We start from the raw sequence: 19,165 nt of genomic DNA, 5'->3' as shown, positions 1-19,165 counted from the left end.
GAGTGTTTATTCTGGGCCAGTCATTCAAAACATCACATGAGGCCTAAAGGCAAAACAGTGAACAGTGACACTGGGATTGCTGAGGTCTGGTGGTTCATTATCACACTATGTATTCATTATCAAACAATGGCTGCCCATTTTTGTGTAAATGATCTGGTTCTAGCTCATATCAAAGACTGCATTGTATAGTGTACATGGAATGCAGCCAAATGTATATGCATTACACCAGTGGTTGCCAACCCTGGTTCTGGAGAGTTACTGGGTCTGCTGGTTTTTTTATTTACTTTAAAAACAGGACCCTGTTGAGACCCAGGTAACCAGGTGAGGTGAGTTGACTGTGTAATCGACTGCTCTTATTGATTAATTCAGAGTAACAACAAAAACCAGCAGAACCAGTAGCTCTCCGTGACCAGGGTTGGAGACAACTGCATTACACTCTTCTCTACTGTTCCATCCAAATCATCGACTGATCTTGGGACAGTATGTTTAGTTTATAGTTTAGGGATTTGTTTGACTCTGATGTTTCTCAACTCCTGCTCTCCCACCGCCCCACAACCTGTGCCCTTGACCCTATCCCCTCTTCTCTTCTCCAAACTATCACACCTGACATTCTCCCATTTGTCACCTCCCTTGTCAACTCCTCCCTGTCTTCCGGCTGTTTTCCGGCATCCTCCAAGAGGGCCCACATCACTCCGCTGCTAAAAAAGCCTACTCTGGATCCCTCCATCATCCAGAACTACCGCCCGGTATCTCTTCTTCCTTTCCTTTCTAAAACTATCGAACAAGCCGCTTCTACTCAACTTTCTTCTTTCTTTTCTAACAACAACCTGCTAGACCCCCATCAGTCTGGCTTCAGATCGGGCCACTCGACAGAGACTGCGCTCCTCTCCGTCAGTGAGTCACTCCATGCCGCACAAGCAGCCTCCCTCTCCTCTGTCCTCATTCTTCTAGATCTCTCTGCTGCCTTCGACACTGTGGATCACTCCATCCTCCTGTCTGCCCTGTCAGCAACGGGCATCTGTGGCACAGCCCTGGACTGGATTGAGTCCTACCTCTCTGGTCGCTCCTTCCAGGTTGCCTGGGCTGGTTTGGTATCGACACCTCGGCCCCTCGCCACAGGAGTTCCCCAGGGCTCAGTCCTTGGCCCACTTCTTTTTTCTCTTTACACTCGCTCCCTTGGCCCTGTGATCACTGCACATGGGCTATCCTACCACTGCTACGCGGACGATACCCAACTCTTCGTCTCGTTCCCGCCGTCTGATACGCAAGTTTCAGCCCGTATCTCTGCTTGCCTGAGGGACATCCAGAGCTGGATGGACAACCACCATCTAAAGCTCAACCCAGGTAAAACTGAAATGATATTCATCCCTGCTAATACCTCTCCCCATCTGGATCTCTCCATTTCCCTCGGGGATACCACATTCACGCCGTCACCCAGTGCAAGGAACCTCGGCGTGGTGATGGACAGCAGACTGTCCCTTTCCGAGAACATTGCGGCGGTGACCCGGTCCTGCAGGTTCTTCGTATACAACATACGGAGAATCCGCCCCTTTCTCACCCCCTACTCGACCCAGCTCCTGGTCCAAGCGATGGTTCTGTCCCGCCTGGACTACTGCAATTCCCTCTTGGCTGGCCTCCCAGCGTCCGCCATCAGACCCCTCCAACTCATCCAGAATGCAGCAGCTTGTCTGGTCTTCAACCTTCCCAAATACTCACACGTCACCCCCCTGCTTACTTCCCTCCACTGGCTGCCTGTCATGGCTTGCATCAAATTCAAAACATTGGTGCTAGCCTTCCAAGCAGTTAAGGGGTCTTCCCCAGCTTATCTACAAAAAATCATCAGACCCTACACCCCTGCCAGACCTCTTCGTTCAGCCTCTACAAGCCGCTTGGCACCTCCCCCTCTCCGAACCTCCACCTCACGCTCACGACTGCTGTCTGTTCTGGCTCCACGGTGGTGGAGCGAACTCCCCGTTGAGGTCAGAACTGTAGAATCTCTCCCCACCTTCAAACGCAAGCTGAAGACACACCTCTTCAAGCAGCACCTCTCCCCATCCCTCCCTACCTCCCTGTGAACCTTAATTGTTGTCTCTGTGACTTGCTTTGTGTATCGGTATTTTTTAGTTGGCTAGGTAAGCAGTGTTTTGATAGTTAACTTTGGTCACTTTTGCTCTGTTTGTTTGTTTCTTGTTTAAAAAAATAAAAAATAAAAATAAAAAATTGGCCCTCGTCCTTATCTTTGTTGTACAGGTAGCAGTTCAAATTGTACTTCCCTCTAGGGTCTTTCAGCGAACTTATCCCTGGTTATGGATATGCACTTTGTTGTACGTCGCTCTGGATAAGAGCGTCTGCCAAATGCCAATAATGTAATGTAATGTAATTTTCTTGGACAGTTGGGACATCGCAGTCTTGCATGTGACCTTGCAGGATGTCATAGGCACTGTCATCAGTTCCGATGAACCAACCAACAGTCCGACCTTTGGCTGATTAAAGTGTCAACCTTTGGGCACAGATAAATGTCACCACATTCGCAGAACAGAGTGGGAAAAGGTGATAAAGTTGACCTCATTGCTTGATTAAGCGTGAGTGAGCATCATTGCACATTCAACAGTTTTATTTCCAGTGCAACATCCTTGGAAATGGATTACAGTTTCCAAAAACTTGAATTTACACTTAGATATTTTTCCTGAACTTGTGGCTGAAAACACTAGATGCGGGGTAAAATTTGATTTAATAGGTGTTGGTGGCTGGTTCATAATGCAATGTATTGGATTTCTCTCTCTAAATGAGTTTTAGCTCATGGTGACTGGCTTGCTGCTGCTGAATATTATAATTTGCAGTAACACCAGTGATGTATTGTCAGTATAGCTCTTAAAGCTCTCACGCGATATTGTTTTATGACCTATTTCATACTAAAATGTTGCTTATGGCTGTATCTTTATGCATATTATTTGAAGAAAATCCCATGTCAGGAGAAGATGAAAGCAGTTCTCTTTACTGCATCTATCAGCCCTTCATAACGAAGACAGTTCCAATCCTTCCCTTATAAGTACAAGCACTCGGCCTGCTGAAGTGCAAATTGAAGTGCCAGCCAATATATAAAGTATAGTAACACTTCATATTAAGTAGGTAATTCAACTGTGCAATTGTGCTGTGACTGTAACATTTATACAGCCCGGTGTCTAACCCCGAACCTAAAACATCTCCTAAAATTGATCCTCATCATTTTTGTATGACTGCGTAATTTAAAAAATGATACATACTGAAAAGTGTATAAATACTTTAAATCAATTAAAGCGCTGTACACATTTCACTTAGGTGTAACGGTATTTGAGTAGGCTTGTCTAAAATGTGAGTTGAAGGAAGTAGACCCACTAGTACACTTAAGCAGAAAGGAAGCCATTATCACAGAGGACATGCTAGCTTGTTAGGGTGTGGCCTCTTTTGTAGTCCCATTCCTGTTATTGAGAGCTGAGTTCATTCAAATGACACCGAGGTACTGCCAACAGAAAAAAGCCTTCTTTTCCCCAGTTCTAACACAATATGCTTTCGACAACCTTCAAAATGATAACAAGATTCGGCTTCTTTTTTTCCAGGCAGTAAAGAAAATGCTGGCACGACACAACCCCGTCTCCCAGGGAGACGACTGGCAATCCTGTGTGCATTGAGGACTTTGTGCAGAGGAGTGGAGTGAGAGACAGCCTTGGATGCTACGGGCGTATAAACAAAACAGGCGAGGAAGCCCAGATTGAGACGCAGTGTCTGCTTCACCAGAGTGAGCCGACAGCAGTGCATCAGAGCTGGTTGTCATGACCTATTCTAATGCTAAACTTTAAAGGTACAATAGGTAAGATTTTAGTGTTACAAGACCAAAATCCCTTCCTATCGTAGAAAAAGGCAAGACATATTGACACACCCTGCCTGTGTTTATAGTCTTTAAATTTGGGTTTCAAAATATACAGTTGACGGATCGACACTTTGTACCAGCTGTACAATAATTCTAGCTCACTGGTTGCAAATTGGTTAAAATTGCCACAGCCAATAGTGTGGGGCAGGAGAGGTTTCAATATCAGCGCGATCACAGAGAAGGGGGAGGGATAAACAGTGTTGTGGTTTGAGGGTGGTTGTTGCTGCATTTCCTCTCTTCACCGTTAGAACGTATTGTACCTTTAATTTAATACAAAGTAAGTATTACAGAGAAAATGGCTATTCTTTCTTAATTAGTGGACGCATTTATCCAAAGCTACTCACAGGTGACAACCCCCCAGCGCAATGTGGTGATAATGGTCTAGCACACGGGCCCAACAGCGGATCTTATCGTGGCTAGACCGGGGCTTGAACTACCAACCATCCGGGTCCCAGTCATGCACCTTAGCCACTAGGCTACAGGCTGTTCCTGTCTGTGTCTTGGCATCCTGAGAAGCTAAGCTAGTGTGTTTGATCGCTGTTTGCCCAGCACTCTGAATCGAGGTAAAGTGGTTAGGCTGGGCTCCACGCTTTGGCAAAAGTACACCACTGGGTGCTGTACTGCCATGGGTGCCAAGGGAAGACATAACCAACTGACGTCTTTTCAGTACCGCTTGATTATTCTTAATATCCTGCTGGCAACGCTATAGTGGTGCCTAAAAATCCCTCCTGCGACTCGTATCCGAAATTACATCCCATAATTCTCAATTAGATTCAAGCAGCAACTCCATATACAGTTTAGACTCACAGCACAGGGATAGCACAACGGGGGGATAGTACTTCAATCATTTCATGTGTAAATTGATGTGCCATGCAACATATAAAGCATAGTAACACTTAATATTAAGAATTCCAATGCATGTGATGGTGATTATATGAGATAATTTCACATATTGTTGTAATGTTATTGGGACAATGCCACTCAATGCTGTGCTATCAGCAACCGCCAGTCCATGTTTACAAAACAGTGACTGGACACAAATGTGAAAACATAAGGTGAAATGTATATAATTACATTTTAATATTTGATGTCCTTTTTTATATTGGAAGCCAGCCAGCCATCCATCAGTGTGAGTAGCGTCTGAAAGTTGAATGGTGAATCTCTCCTTTGTATTTAATTCCATCATCTAAATGTGACACAAGTAGGCACTTTAAATTCCTACTCCCATAAAGCTCCTCTGCATTCTCCAGCAACCAGTTCTCCTTTGCCTTCCCCCATTTTCCAAATATTCAACAGAATTTGTCCGGCACGAACACAGCATTAAGGTGCTCCAATTTATAGATACAAAAATAGCTATTTTCATACCTATAATTTTAGAGGGGCTTCAGAATGCAGAGTGCTTCTGTCAGTAATTTACTGTAAGTATCCGCTGTAGAAATTTGGGTTTGTAGTCTGATATTTTCACTAAATGTTAATCTTATGGGTGGGTGGGGAAATGGTTATTTTTCGTTTGCCTTGACGAAGATCTAGTATGGTTCGAAATGTTGTTTGATACTAATAAATATTTATATTGAGTTTGGGTGTGCAGGCTCAATGTTAACTATAATGTTAGTGTGTGGACAATTATTAATGGAAATTGTGTACATCTTTTCCTAGAAGTTTTCTAACCGGATTAATGTTCAAATTGATTAACTCTCAATGCCAATTTAATTTTATGTGATACACAGTGATACTGATGGTAAAAAAATTATTAAAACGCATGAGTCAGGCATTGTTCAAATTTTTGCTTGTTTTCTTTAGATTAGGAAAACATAAGCTTTTTTCCCAGAATGCACTTACTCAACACGGTTATCTGCGTGGTTCCACTGCCAACACGCAGTGTACTGGATCTGGATGTTAATCCAACCTAATTACAAAGCAACAAGGAGCGGGAGGCTTCTGACAGCACAGGGAGGAATATTAACTCATTCAGGAGAAGGGCTGTTTAGGCTTGCTGAAATTTCAGGGCCTGTAAATGTCCTAGATTCTGATGAATCCAATCGGGTTTTGACTCAGTCTCTCCAAAGACTTATCACCTAGATTTTCCAGTTCCCATATTCATGGTCTAGGGAACTGCATCACTTCCTATAAATAAACCCCAGTGTCGTTGTTATGGAGACAAAAAAGATGTGTCACTGCGAGGAATAAAATAAACCATGTTCTAACATAGGTTTTATTCAGCAGCTGGTTCATTATGAATCAAAAATACCTCATCGTATTTATATAATCCATGAAATCTGATTAACTGTGTGTTTGGAATATTTCAACAAATGAGAATTTGCTGTTATTCGGACATGATGGTAAAATATGATAGTTCTGGAGTTCTTGTTTGAAAAATGGAAAAAAGAACTGGATAGTTATACATTTGCATTATACTGAATTGCATGGATATTTTCAATTCATTAATAGTGTCCGAGAGCCCATATTCAAAATATTATTCTTACTGCACAGTGTGGGTAACACATTTGCACTTTCAGTCGTGTGCTGTGTGTGCATAAGAGGTGTTTAACAAAATGTTTATGACCGCACTTGTTCTTAGATTTATTGCGACCGTTATATTTTTATACCGTGGATTTAATTTTGCAATAACCTTGCAGTAAATTGCTGAATCACTACTAGACCCATGCCAGTAATTTCTTCACCTTTATGTTATGAATTTATGTGGAGAAACACTAAGCTGGTTATATATCGCCCCATTTTTGGAAAAGCCCGTCTCTTGCCCTCTCCAAGGGATTCTGAGCCGGGGTGGTGAGGGCTTAAGGCCTCAATAACTGTCACTTTGGTGGCTGTGTTTGCAAGAATCACCTATACTGCTCCGGTGGGATTAGCTATAGATAGAGATGTCCACCAAAGAAGCGGAATGACACCCTCCCCCAACCATGTAGCCTGTTCTTCTTGTGTGGCAGGAGAGCAGTGCTATTGCGTACCTCTCAGTGTTGGACACGTTGTAAAAGATGAGGTAAGGGATTTGAAGCCTGTTAAGGCGTTATCGGGTCTGTCTTTCCTGGAACAGAAAATTCATCTGATCCGTTCTCTTGGCTGGTCACGGCGGCCCTGTTCGTTCTGTTTCCTGCAGCGACGGCTGTCACTCCCTGTGGAGAATTAACACCCTGGATTTGCTTCTGTATCTTTCCATGGCCGTGCCTATTTCCAGTGCCTGAGAAGCACAAGTGCCTTATGTTTTCGGACTCCAGGACGAGTGGTTCATGTCCTTACAGTTGCTAACGGAGATCGAAACAAACATCTAAACAAGCTTGTCTGGGTGTTGGGATCCATATAAATCAGGGGTGTCCATGTCTATCAGAAAAAGGTAAATGTGGGAGCAGGTTTAGCCCAGTGCTATTCAGTCGAATCCTTGATAAGTATAATGAGGTGTCTTCCTGCCGTGCTAATCAAAAATCTGTACCCACATCAGCTCTTTTTGGATGAGGTTACACACCCCTGAATATAATTTAGCCTTCAATGGACACTTGATATGAATTTTAATTTGTGCTTGATTTATGTGCCATTGTTTCAATGGCTAAAACAATGTGCAGTGGGCTCCAGAATTATTGGCATCCTCATTTTACCACAGAACCTTCGTTCAATCATAATTTAAATGGCCAAATTGAAAGTTTGGCCAGATACAGCGGATAAAAATGAATGAAAGGAAAGACACTTCATACCCAGGGTGAAATATGGTGGTGGGTCAGTAACGTTTTCGGGCTGTTTTAATTCCCGAGGTCCAGCGGCACTGGCATCAGTGGTATAATGGATTCCACCAAGTATCTGCCCATTTTGGCTGACAATTTGGTTTCCTCTGCCACAAGGCTGAGACTTGGCCATAGGTGGATTCTACTGCAAGATGATGACCCAAAGCATACCTAAAAATCCACACAGGAATGGTTCTGTGCCAACAAAATCAATGTGCTGCAATGGCCATCTTATTCGCTGGACCTCAATGCAAACAAAAACAGGGTTAAACAGTAAAAAACCATTGATAAGCACAAACCCAAGAATTTAAACAATCTTGAAAGGATCTGTATAGATGAATGACCCAAAATGGCACCAAATATGTTTGTTAACCTTGTTAAGCATTACAGGAAAAGACTCTGTTATCTTTGCCAGACGTGGATGCACCAAACTAAACCAGGGGAGATTTTGGTGGAAAATAAATATATGATTTTGGTAGTTTCCAATGAAACATTAATGGCATCACATGTTGGCATCTTGAGTTTATCTCAATAATTATATTGTTTATATTGTTAAGTATTCTGTGCATTGCCTTTTCAGTGGCTGTTCATTGGAAAATGTAATGTGCAGGGCATCAATATTTCACCAGGCAATGTCAACACGGCAAAGCTGAACTGACTGGGGGTTCTGTAGCTGCACTGGCGTACATATCAAGGTGGCCTTTCATCAGTGACAGACATTTATCCCTGCTGAAGTAAGAGGACGCATGCTAACTCTCTGTTGGAGCCACTTTGCGAAACGTAACCCCATCACCCAAGCCCCGCTGATGTCAGACTCAGAAACGCATTTAAATCCAGGAGATACAGCCATCTTTCACAAGACCTACCGATAAACAACCCAGTTTTGCATGTCTTTCATTTCCAGCCAGACGGTGAAGCACTGAATAAGTCTATTCTCGGTGAGTCAGATCTGTGAATCATTCTTTCTGCAACTTTTAGAGATGGCAAAAGGTCTTCCGGCATATATCTGAGCTGGGAAGAAGATCTCTGCAACCAATCGTCCATTCGTTTCTCCATAAATCTTGCATCATAAGGCCTGGTGGGTGGCTTGTCCTGTTAAGACTCTGTTCTAGCATATAGATGGGCCCCACGGTAGGGGTTATGGACCATGCTAGTGCCAACTATGGCCAAACGCACCACAACGGCGATACACAATTATCTTTAGCATCACCCAGGGATGGGAGGTTTTCAGTCGGATGAGAGCACCTCATCACAGACTTGGGACTCTACTCGAGTGGTCAATTAAGTGCCTGTGAGTCCATCTGTTCAGCTGAACAGGAAGAGTCAGGCCCAGCTCACTCATCTTTGTAAACCCAGCTCGCAAACAGCAGTTTCATAAGTCTAACGACTTGCAGGCTAGGGACGACAGATGAGAATGAGCTCATTAGCTAACTCTGGCACATTTACATTGATGTGGAAAATGAAAATGTTGATTAATGTGCACTCTTCCTGGTGAAAAACTGGTGGCTGACATAACATTCCTGGTGGCTGACATAACATTCTTTCGGAGGAGAACGTGTGCTTGTCTGCGCTCTCCCAGATTGAGCAGAGGCTGTGGGAATGAGCACTGATAAATATGACCGGCTATCCAAAATTTGGGAGAGGAAAGAGGGGCAGCATTTGAAACAGCGGGGGCTCATGGTGCCAGTCACCTGGAGGTGCAGTCCACCTTTCGTATTACATTCTGTGTGTTAATATGTGCAGAGTATTAGACTCAAAATGTCTCATGATTCAGAATGCTCATTATGTGCTAGTCCTTATTAAGGAGATTCACTGAAGAGCTGCATGATATGTGTGTGATTCCAGCTGTCGCTGGTTGGGCATCTGTTAACACCAAAATGGGTCAGCACCCCTGTGCTCTTGGACTGTCAGCTTCAATGTGAGTTCAGCTCCTTAAAAAGACTCACTCTCTGTTTCCCTCTCCATCGCTGCTTACGCTTCTGTGGGGAAAATACCGGCTCCTCTTAATAATGCAGGAGTTTTCTTTAACTTTATGCTGTTCAGCATATAGAAAGTGCACTATAAGGTCTTGTTACGTTGGGGCTGGTGACCTGAAAATAACCTGCGTTGGAGGGTTTTGGCTATATTGCCATTTTCTCACGTCACAGTCGATGATGCAGGGTACCCTGCAAAATAGCTCCAAGGGGAATACTGTAGACTCTTTAGCGAGGAATGGTTTCTGTTGGCATGTTTCAAGTAAAAAGCAATATGGAAGAAATGATTTAAAATTTGTTGAACTTCCTGTGGTATGTTTGGATTGCTGGGAGAAATATCGACAACCCCTTTAGGGAAAATGTAGAACATTGTTTGGGAGGTTTTTTTGATGTAAATTAAGACTATTATAAATTCAGCTGAAAGGCTTCTGGCTATAGGAAATGATGGGAACTTAGAAGGGAGACAGCCTATTCCAGCAAAACAAAAATGCATTTTGAGGCACATAACATAGACTAAATAAGAATATTATTGCATATTATTGTCCCTCATGTTGAACTGGGGGGCAGATTGCTGCCATCTACAGCTGAACTTTGCCACTGCAATATGCATATGGTGTGAACCTGGTACAAATATTCAGATGTACTTTCAATTGATGTACTTGATATTACTGTATAGATACATACAACACATACAATTACATAACTTAAAAAGATTTGCGACTTAAGTAAGTAATCTTAAAAGTGTACATTTAAAGATGTTTCTCTACTGATGTTTCACTTTCCTTCTTTGAGACAAAGCATAATTTGAAACAATACCAAAGGGACTGACCAGCTAGGCAAACTTCCATTGATATGTGGCGTAAGGCTACTTAGCGAGTCCCATTAAACCACACAGTTAGCAGAGCCCACAAGTAGATCTCTTCCCAGGGGCGGGCCACTTTGGTCCACATCATCTAAGTGGTCTGACTAGGAAGCAGAAGTCTGCTCTGTGTGGAATTATCGGCAGAGCACAAAGTGTGTTTTTCCTGCTGACTTGGAGGAAAGCGGGGCTCGCGCTGTGTGTGTCTATAGTGCTTATTAATTCAGCCGGCCGGTCCGTCTGCACTCTCAGCTCCTGGGTCCCAGTGGGGCTACCTCACAGGCTGAGCGAGTGGGGGGGTGCGTGGGGCGGGGTGTGACGGGGGTGGGATGTACTGTAGGTTGAGGGGGGTTGGGTGGAGCAAGGCAGAGTTTAATCAGCTCTCGCACGCCAAAAGTGAGGCTGGATCAACAGTGACCTCTGGCCCAGACCCATTGATTTGTGTCCCATCCCTCCCTCTCTCCATCCCACTCTCCCTCCCTTACTCCCTCCCTCTCTCTCCCCAAGGCCCTATCACTTGCCCGCCTCCTGCCTTGTAGATTATTTTGGGAGTCCGCTGGCCCCCCAGGCACAGGCCAGCTGAGTCCTGATGGCAGGGCCAGTGGAATACCTGATGACAACATGGCGCCTTGTGTAATTTGTCATATTTGTCTGTAGTCGCCGCAGCAGCGTTGTGAAACGCCAGTGTGGTAACACCAGAATGACAGCTGCCCCAACGTCTTTACGCTCTTTTAATGGAGTTTTTGCGATTCGCGTATCTGAATTGGAAGTTTAAATGCGAAACTAAGCCGTTTGAGGGTGCGTGAGTGAGTGTGAGCATGTGTGGGCGCGTGTGCCTGCGTGTGATCTGGACCCTCTGAGCTGTACTGAATAAAACTGAGTCTTTCTGATCAGGTCCTAGCATTTTAAATGTGTGAATTACGTGTGAGTGTTCACCTGTACCCGCGAGATATCCATCACCTATGTTGGTTTCACACATCACCTTTTTTCCCTTCTCACTTCCGTACAAGCAATACCGAGCACTGGGATTGGAAAAAGGCTGCTTGTTTTGTTTCAAGAGGATATTCAGCAGTGCAGGAGAAGACGTGCTTTGAAGGAGCGTTTCCCAGCCACCGATCAGTACGTGGAAAAGAAACAGAAAGAACAGTGTAATTACAGGCTCAGAATAGACCTGTGTCCCAGCTCCGTTTTTTTATTATTCTTTTTTCCTAGGGATTAGTGCGATATTCCTTGGTATGTACAAACTTATCTGTTACTGTTTCATGAAAACAAGAGGGCTTTATGTGCGCTGCTATTTTTAAAAGCACTTTCCTTTCACGACGAGCATTTCTGCCGTATATTGAGGAGGGCAGTCGCATTATGCTGTTGCTTTATGAATTAAACTTTAATGTGACCCACAGCCTTTTCTGCCTAATGCCCATCCTGTGGTGCATTAATTTCCAGAGAATTATTTCTCCCTCCTCTGATGAAGTCACGAGGCTTTTATCAAGATGCATTGCCGGTCCGTGTGTTCCCTTGTTATAAAATAATTAATATAAGATCCTGTACACTTTTGAATTGTCTGGAGCATGAGCTTCCATGCATAACCATGCATAATCATTCATGTTGACCCACAGTATATTAAATACAGAATGAATTAAAGCTGGCCCTTCATTAATAAGGGACTAATATGGCAGTAATTGCTTTAGTGCGCAATTCATTTTCCCAAATGCTAATACACTGTCTGAGAGGTTATTTCATATGTATATAACAGCGAGAAGTGCTAACGTTGTACATTGAGAGGCTAGAGGCTGATGACAGAACGGCACAATCCATGTTGTTTTCATCAGCGAAATGCTGCAGTTTCATGTGACAAACACTTACATTTACATTTCTCCAGTTAAAATATAAATCTTGTTACCTTTGACAACATACAATAAATCTCACCCCACGATATTTCATATTAAATGACAATATGAGTAGGAAAATTAATACAGAGCAACATTGCCCCCTAGTGGTAAAGTTACAAATAAAATCAAGTTGTAATAACTATGCATTCTGTGCATGAACAGCCCACACTTGTGAAAATGACATGGAAAGAGAGACATGTTTGCATATGTCTAGCTAAAGTATCTATTCATTAACCACTGGCTTACAGGAGGAGTATGATGATGTGCTGCCTGTTCAGTCGAAAGTGAAGATGTCACCGTTCTCAGCAGTGGTGGAAAGTGCTGGAATCAGAAAGTAAAAGTCCTGCCATGTGTTTCTTCCACCCATGAATTCTGCCAGCTGATTATTTTTACATCCTGGCTGTAGAATTGTGCTAATGAACAAATCCAGGCAATTAAAACAAATGACTAGAATGGCCTTTTATTTTCCACACCTGGATTTAAAATATTGTCACTGCTGCAAGTGTGTTGGAAATCCTAGCCCAACTATTACTGGAAGCAATCTGTGCACTATATGAAAACAATGAGATTAAATGTACATTAAAAAATGAATATAATATATGTAAATGTATTAAAAAATGAATTCAATTAGGAGTTATATGGGCTGTACAATGCCATAGATATGATCTAACAACAGGTGACACAATGTACTGTACATCATACGTATTACTGTATGTTCTGGAATATTCCAGATAGCATTTGTTTAGCACATGACTGAAAATGCAAAGGACTTACTGTTGAAAAAAAAGCGAACAGGTGGGTTGCTGCCAACTCTTTTCAGCTTGCAGAAGTGAGCACCACAGCCACAGATCAAATCCAGCCCATACTAGGGCAGTTTATGACTGACGTCCCTGCAGGAGCAGTGCACAATTGGCTTTGAGTATGATTAGGCCTCCTTCGCCCCTACTCTGTGCATGGTTGTGGCTTGAACAGATGCAGCTGGCTGGCACTGGGTTTTAGAGGACAACCACAAGTTGCCTTCACTTCACTCTCAAAAGAGAAAATGCTATGTTCTCAAATCATATTTTCTGTATGACACACACATGCGCACACACACATACACACACTTCTGTTGGAAGGTTTCATGCACTATTTATAAGTAATATCTTACGCTGTTCCTCTGAGACTGGTAAATGTAATCAGTGTTGGTTCTCAAGATTCCCAAACACACACACACACACACAAGATCACATCAGAAGTTGTCATCTCAACGTTTTTACAGTGAAGGTATCATAAGAGTTTTCATAATGCAAACTGATACAGGTTGGATCTGACTTGCTAATTTAATACCATATCATATCACGTATACATATGGATGCAGGCGGAATAGATGACTCAGGTTCCGATGGACGCTTGATGGATAGTCGTGCGCTAAATCATGTTCATGTGTGACATGAAGCATGATGTACTATCGCCATACCTTGAAACAGTGGATTGCTGTTGTTGTTTGATGGAAAAGCTGAACATTATTACCGTGTATTCCTTCAGGACAGACAGACTTCACGTTCTCCTTTGTACTGTCCAAATGTTATTTCAGCCAATTTATCAGCAAGGACTGCTTGGCTCGGGGGAGAGTGTGGGGGGGGAGTTTGATGGACACGGTAAACTAACAGCCTTCCATCTCCAAAGGCCCTTTCTTTTGATTCCCTGAAAGAATGTTCAAGAATGTTCCCATTGTATTCAATCCTGCAAAATTCTAGTCTGTTATGTATATAGGTAGGTGCAGTTGGCTCTCATGAACAAAATAGAACACTATTGACATTTTGCCAACACATTAATATGAAAAGCAAATGGTGCATGGTAACAATAAAAGCCAACTGCAGCACATTGCTTAAGTGAGAGATTTTAGTCTACCATCTAATTTAGCTCAATTCAATTCCATTAAAATGATGTCCATGTATTTGTCACACCAAGATTTTCATTTGAAGTGCCTCTGTGATCGACAGCATCGGTTGTATCCAAGTTACACTCGCACTGTTAAAAAATGATACTGACCAAAACTGTCAAAATAATAAGACCTTTTTGGAATACATTTGTCTATATAAATGAAGAAAATATATACAGAAATGACCCCTTGCTTTATTTTCATCGGTGGCTGGTTTGTAATGTCATGGTTGACTTCATACTGACGGATACACCTCTCCTCGTTGTAAAGCTCAAGAGCTTGTGAACACTAGAAATAGACTCCTATAAAATCATAAGTCTGTCTTGGACTTGGACGCAAATTTCAGCTGCTTCTCATGATGCTAGTGTTGGATTTGATCCTGAATGACTGTTACCGTTTTTTTCCTTCCAGAAGCTTCTGGCTGGATCTGCAGGAGTGTCAGAGGTTTCTCCCACTAACATCTTATGCCATGGCCAGTAGCAGGCATTTTTACCTTCAGAAAAGTCATTGCATTCCAGCAATAAGAATCATCAATCTGTTTTGGAAATTGATTGTTCTGTTTATGAGAGAAACATACTAACTGGACTATCACTGATAATCTGCATCTTTTAAAATGTCTCATAATAATCATATTTATTTCATATTTGAATAAGAAATGTATGAAATTATGTATGTACACTTCCCATTATAGTAACTATTGTAATACTTGTATTGCAGCAATTTACATACACACTGTAGCAATATATCAGAGTAAAATGGTTCTGATGCTTTATCTGTCATGCTAATTTTCTGCATTACGCTAATACATACCTGTAGTAATGCTTTCATACCACATGCCTGCTTATCGCGATTAGCATTTTTGCTGTAACCTCTGCCGGCAACCCTGTATTCCACAAAAGGTAACAATTCTCGGATAAATCTATTGCGAAGAGCGCTGTGAAATTGGATTGACATATCTATTTATTTATTTATTTTCTTTCGGTGTCGGATCCCTACAATTACGCTGCACAGCTGAGCCAAAATCACGCGAGCGACCCGCCCCCTGTTCTGCCCGCGGTCCAATTCTGCTGAGAGCCCCCTCTCTTTCTCTGCCTCTCTTCCTGACGGGATTGGAGAATTCAACCTTTTTCAGTCTGTCAGTCGGTTTTTGGCCCAGCACCGGGGGATGGGGCCTGGAAGACCGGAGTCCCAGATAAGGGGGTCAGGCAGCCCCAAGTGGAAGGTGGCCTTACTGGAGAGTCTGCCAGTGAAGTCTGCCTCAGACCATGACCAGTCTCAGTATGTACTTCACTGGCAGGTCAATGATTTTGTTTACAGGTGCCAAAATGATAAAGTACACTCTTCTTTGGCTTGTCTCCATAGAAGAACCCCTTTCAGTACTTTATAGAATGCGCTATCGTAGGTGTGAAGTGTGAAATCTCCCAGACAAAGAACCATTTTGCCTGACAAAGAACTCTTAGACAAGATAGGGTTCGTCTGTGGAATCAAAGGCTTCCATTTGGAACCAATTTTCTGAGAGCATATGTTAAACTTGCAGTATATTGCAGCATATTATATGTGTATGTTTTTGTTTTGCACTATCTGAAGGTGGAAGTAATTCGTATAGTTGTCCATGTTGTGTGAAGTAATGTAATATGTCACATCTTAATAATGTTGATGTATTTTCAGTCTATTGTATTTCTATAAGAAATTGTCAGGAGCGACTGATTGCTTTTGAATGGCTGTACATAATGGCTACAGATAGCTGTGATTTCCTCATCCACCTACAGCCTTTTTCCCTCGAGGAAGACTGCATACAAATTAGAGGGGAATGTACCACAATTCAGCTTAAGCTGAGCTGAATGAGACTGGAGAATCGCCTCAAAAGAGTCCTGTTTTTTATGGAAATGGGAACGGGCGATTTGCCGGATACTTAGTGTTCATATGTTCGGTGTGGATTTGCTGTGAGTGTTACACACTAAGCAAGCTAATCTAGGGCTACCATCCAGCCTGCACTCTTCACTTCCATGCTGGTTGCCATGGAAACAATCCCACAAGTGCGAAACGCTCCCCCCAGTAAGACGATTTGTGTTCGGAGTGCAAGAGAAACTGCTCTCTTTTTTTTCTCAAACCTTTTGATTTGGTTTCAACATGTGAAGTATTTCATCCTGTGCTTTCCTTTTGAGCACTTATTAGCATGAAATACTGATTACAGTACAATTTCTTGTGAAGCAGCCAATGATTAGCATATACTTAGAGAAGATATGTTGGACAGCTACATTTACAGAACATTATGTATGGAACTGTTAGCACAGCCATTTATGTAAGTCAAGTTATAGAGCTTATTTATTTATTTTTACATATGATCCATACCACTGGATTTGTACCCAGCTGCCAGCTGTTTCAAAATATAGCTTGAGCTGTTCAAACCGTGTCAAGCTGGGAGCTGGTCTGAACTGGTCAACCAGCTAAACCATGTCAAAACAGGAGCTGGCCTGAACTGGTTAACAAGCTAAACCATGTTGAGCTGGGAGCTGGTCTGAACTGGTGAACCAGCTACCAGCTGTTTCAAACCCTAGCTTGAACTGTTTTTTTGTTTTTTTTGTTTTTTCAGCAGGGCACTGAAGCAATTCAGATTCATTACCTTGCTCAGAAGCATAACAAGACTCTGGAGTGCTTCTGTCCGTAGAGACACTCGACACAAGGGCATGTTGGACTCTGTAGTCATTACCAGGGGCCAGCTTGGTTAATTGAATGTCGGATAACTAATGATTCTCCTCTGGTTGCTGTAGTTCTCCTGTTGGTGTTGGTGTAGTTCTCCTGTAGTTATACTGTGTACCCTGCATTGTGGCTATTTTGTACACTTTATGAGTGCAGCAGAGTGCTGATGCTTCAGCTCTTGTGCTCCTTATATGGATGTGGCTGGCTCGGCAGTGACTCATTGGACACAATGTAAATAAGAGAATCAAGAACAAGAGAACGAGGGTTTATTCAACACTCTCCGCCACAAGCAATTGTGTCGGGTAGATATCAGATCATTATTATTTAGGTCAAACAATTCTTTGAAATTTTGATCCTGAGGAAAAAGCAGCGGTTGTGCTTGTAAACACCACTAGAGGGAGACAAAGGTTTACTTTAAACCAGCGCTACTCAACTCCTATCAGTGTCTGCAGGCATTTGCTCTGACCGTGCTCTACACCACCTGATTTTACTAATTATTTTACCTGCTTGGTTCAGATAATTCAGCTAATTAGTGAAATCAGGTAGTGTCGCGCACGGTTGAAGCAAATGCCTGCAGACACTGCGACCCGCAGGACGTGGAGTTGAGGAGCGCTGCTTTAAACTGTCCCTCTGATGCTTACAGTGTGTATGGAGAATATTGCCCATGTATACTACGTATTGTTCAACAAAAATCCATTCATATTCCAGAGCAAATAAATAAACAAACAAACAAATAAAATGGTAGACATTAAGTATTCGCCCCTGGTGCTAGAACATAATACGCGTAATCTAGAAACTATGTTAAACGTTTCTTTTCCCTGATCTTTTCCCAATTAAACACTTCCACCCATCTGTGCGACAGGCCCAGATTCGCGACGGAGGAAGGCTCCCTGCCTGCCGCACTCAGTGGGGTCTCTGCCCAAGGCTCCAATGACGACGGTGTGGAGGAATGGAGTCTGCCCTGGTCCCTCTTCCCCGTTTCCTCTCGCCCAATCTTCTTTCCCGCTGCGGCTGCCCAGCCGTTCCTGTTTACTTTTCTCTTGAAAATGTTCTGGAGGAAATCTGTTGGAAAGCTACCCGCTTACTTTTTTGTTGGAATGTCTGGCAGATTGTTTTGCACTAGAAGTCCTTTATGCAGTTTTTATTCAGTGTATGCCAATAAACACTGAACTTTGAAGGAAGGGTGTTCAATTTTCTTAAAATAAAAGTTTTACAGAACATTATGTATGGATGTATGGGTGTTATTTTTTTTATTATAAATGTGTTACAGTTCAACATTCCAATAATGTATGCCAAAACTTCTGAACTGCAATATACAAGGAAATATTTTTTTACCACATTAACTGTATTCATATCATATAATTTTATCAGTATTTATTCTATAGATCTCACAGTTTATATAAACATCACATGATTCATGTAGCTGTGAAGGAGGATATGTGAGTTTGGGCAGAACAGAAGAACACTCGCCTGGTTTTGTCTGTGCGTAAATGAGACTAAACATCCCTATCAGGGATCGACAAAGACTTGTTCAGTCTTGTATCACACACTGGCTGAAGGAAAATTAATTGAGAAGCTGTTGTCACCAGGACCACTGCTTTTTATTTGACCATAACCTTCTCTTTCTTGTGTGATGTTGCAGTGAACAGCCATCTGATTGTGAGAACACAGTCCCATAGTGTATAGAACTCCCATTGGCCAGTACTGTGTTAGACCCAGAATGCACCTCACAGCTTGTATCTGTAAAAACATGGTTAAATGAAACACCTTTTCAGGAAACAAAGTGTGTAGACAGATCTGGATGGGAAACAGTACAGTGGGTTAAGTAATGTAGAGCCATCTAAAAGAGCAATGTAAGAGCAATCACATTGTGGAATTTGCACGTGTTCAGCAAACACAGGCTGGCAGTAATGAGGGAGAAATTTGATAATCATTGATTTTCTCCTTTTATGAGGTATGCAAAGAAGACAATAGCATTTTGGGAATATGTATGCATTATATGAGGATGATGATGATGATGATGATGATGATGATTATTATTGTTATTATTATTATTATTATTATTATTATTATTATTATTATTATTATTATTATTATTTCCCAGCCATTATTAATGATTTTGTACAGAGCAAGTTTGTGACACACAGAATTTTATGCATTACATGTTTTTTAGCATTCCATA

The 19,165-nt window shown here is 42.3% G+C and overlaps 1 long non-coding RNA gene across 1 annotated transcript; it reads left to right on the top strand.

Moving 5' to 3' along the window:
- The first annotated feature begins 11,365 nt into the window (after nt 1–11,365).
- Nucleotides 11,366–18,206, top strand: LOC133134614 (uncharacterized). Its single transcript, XR_009709308.1, has 2 exons — nt 11,366–11,703; nt 17,846–18,206. It is a non-coding gene; the product is annotated as an uncharacterized LOC133134614 (long non-coding RNA).
- Nucleotides 18,207–19,165: the final 959 nt, after the last annotated feature.

Source organism: Conger conger, chromosome 8 (assembly GCF_963514075.1).
Source record: "Conger conger chromosome 8, fConCon1.1, whole genome shotgun sequence".
NCBI classification, from domain to species: domain Eukaryota; kingdom Metazoa; phylum Chordata; class Actinopteri; order Anguilliformes; family Congridae; genus Conger; species Conger conger.
Note: the sequence above shows the minus strand (reverse complement) of the source record. Positions and strands in the feature narration are given on the sequence as shown.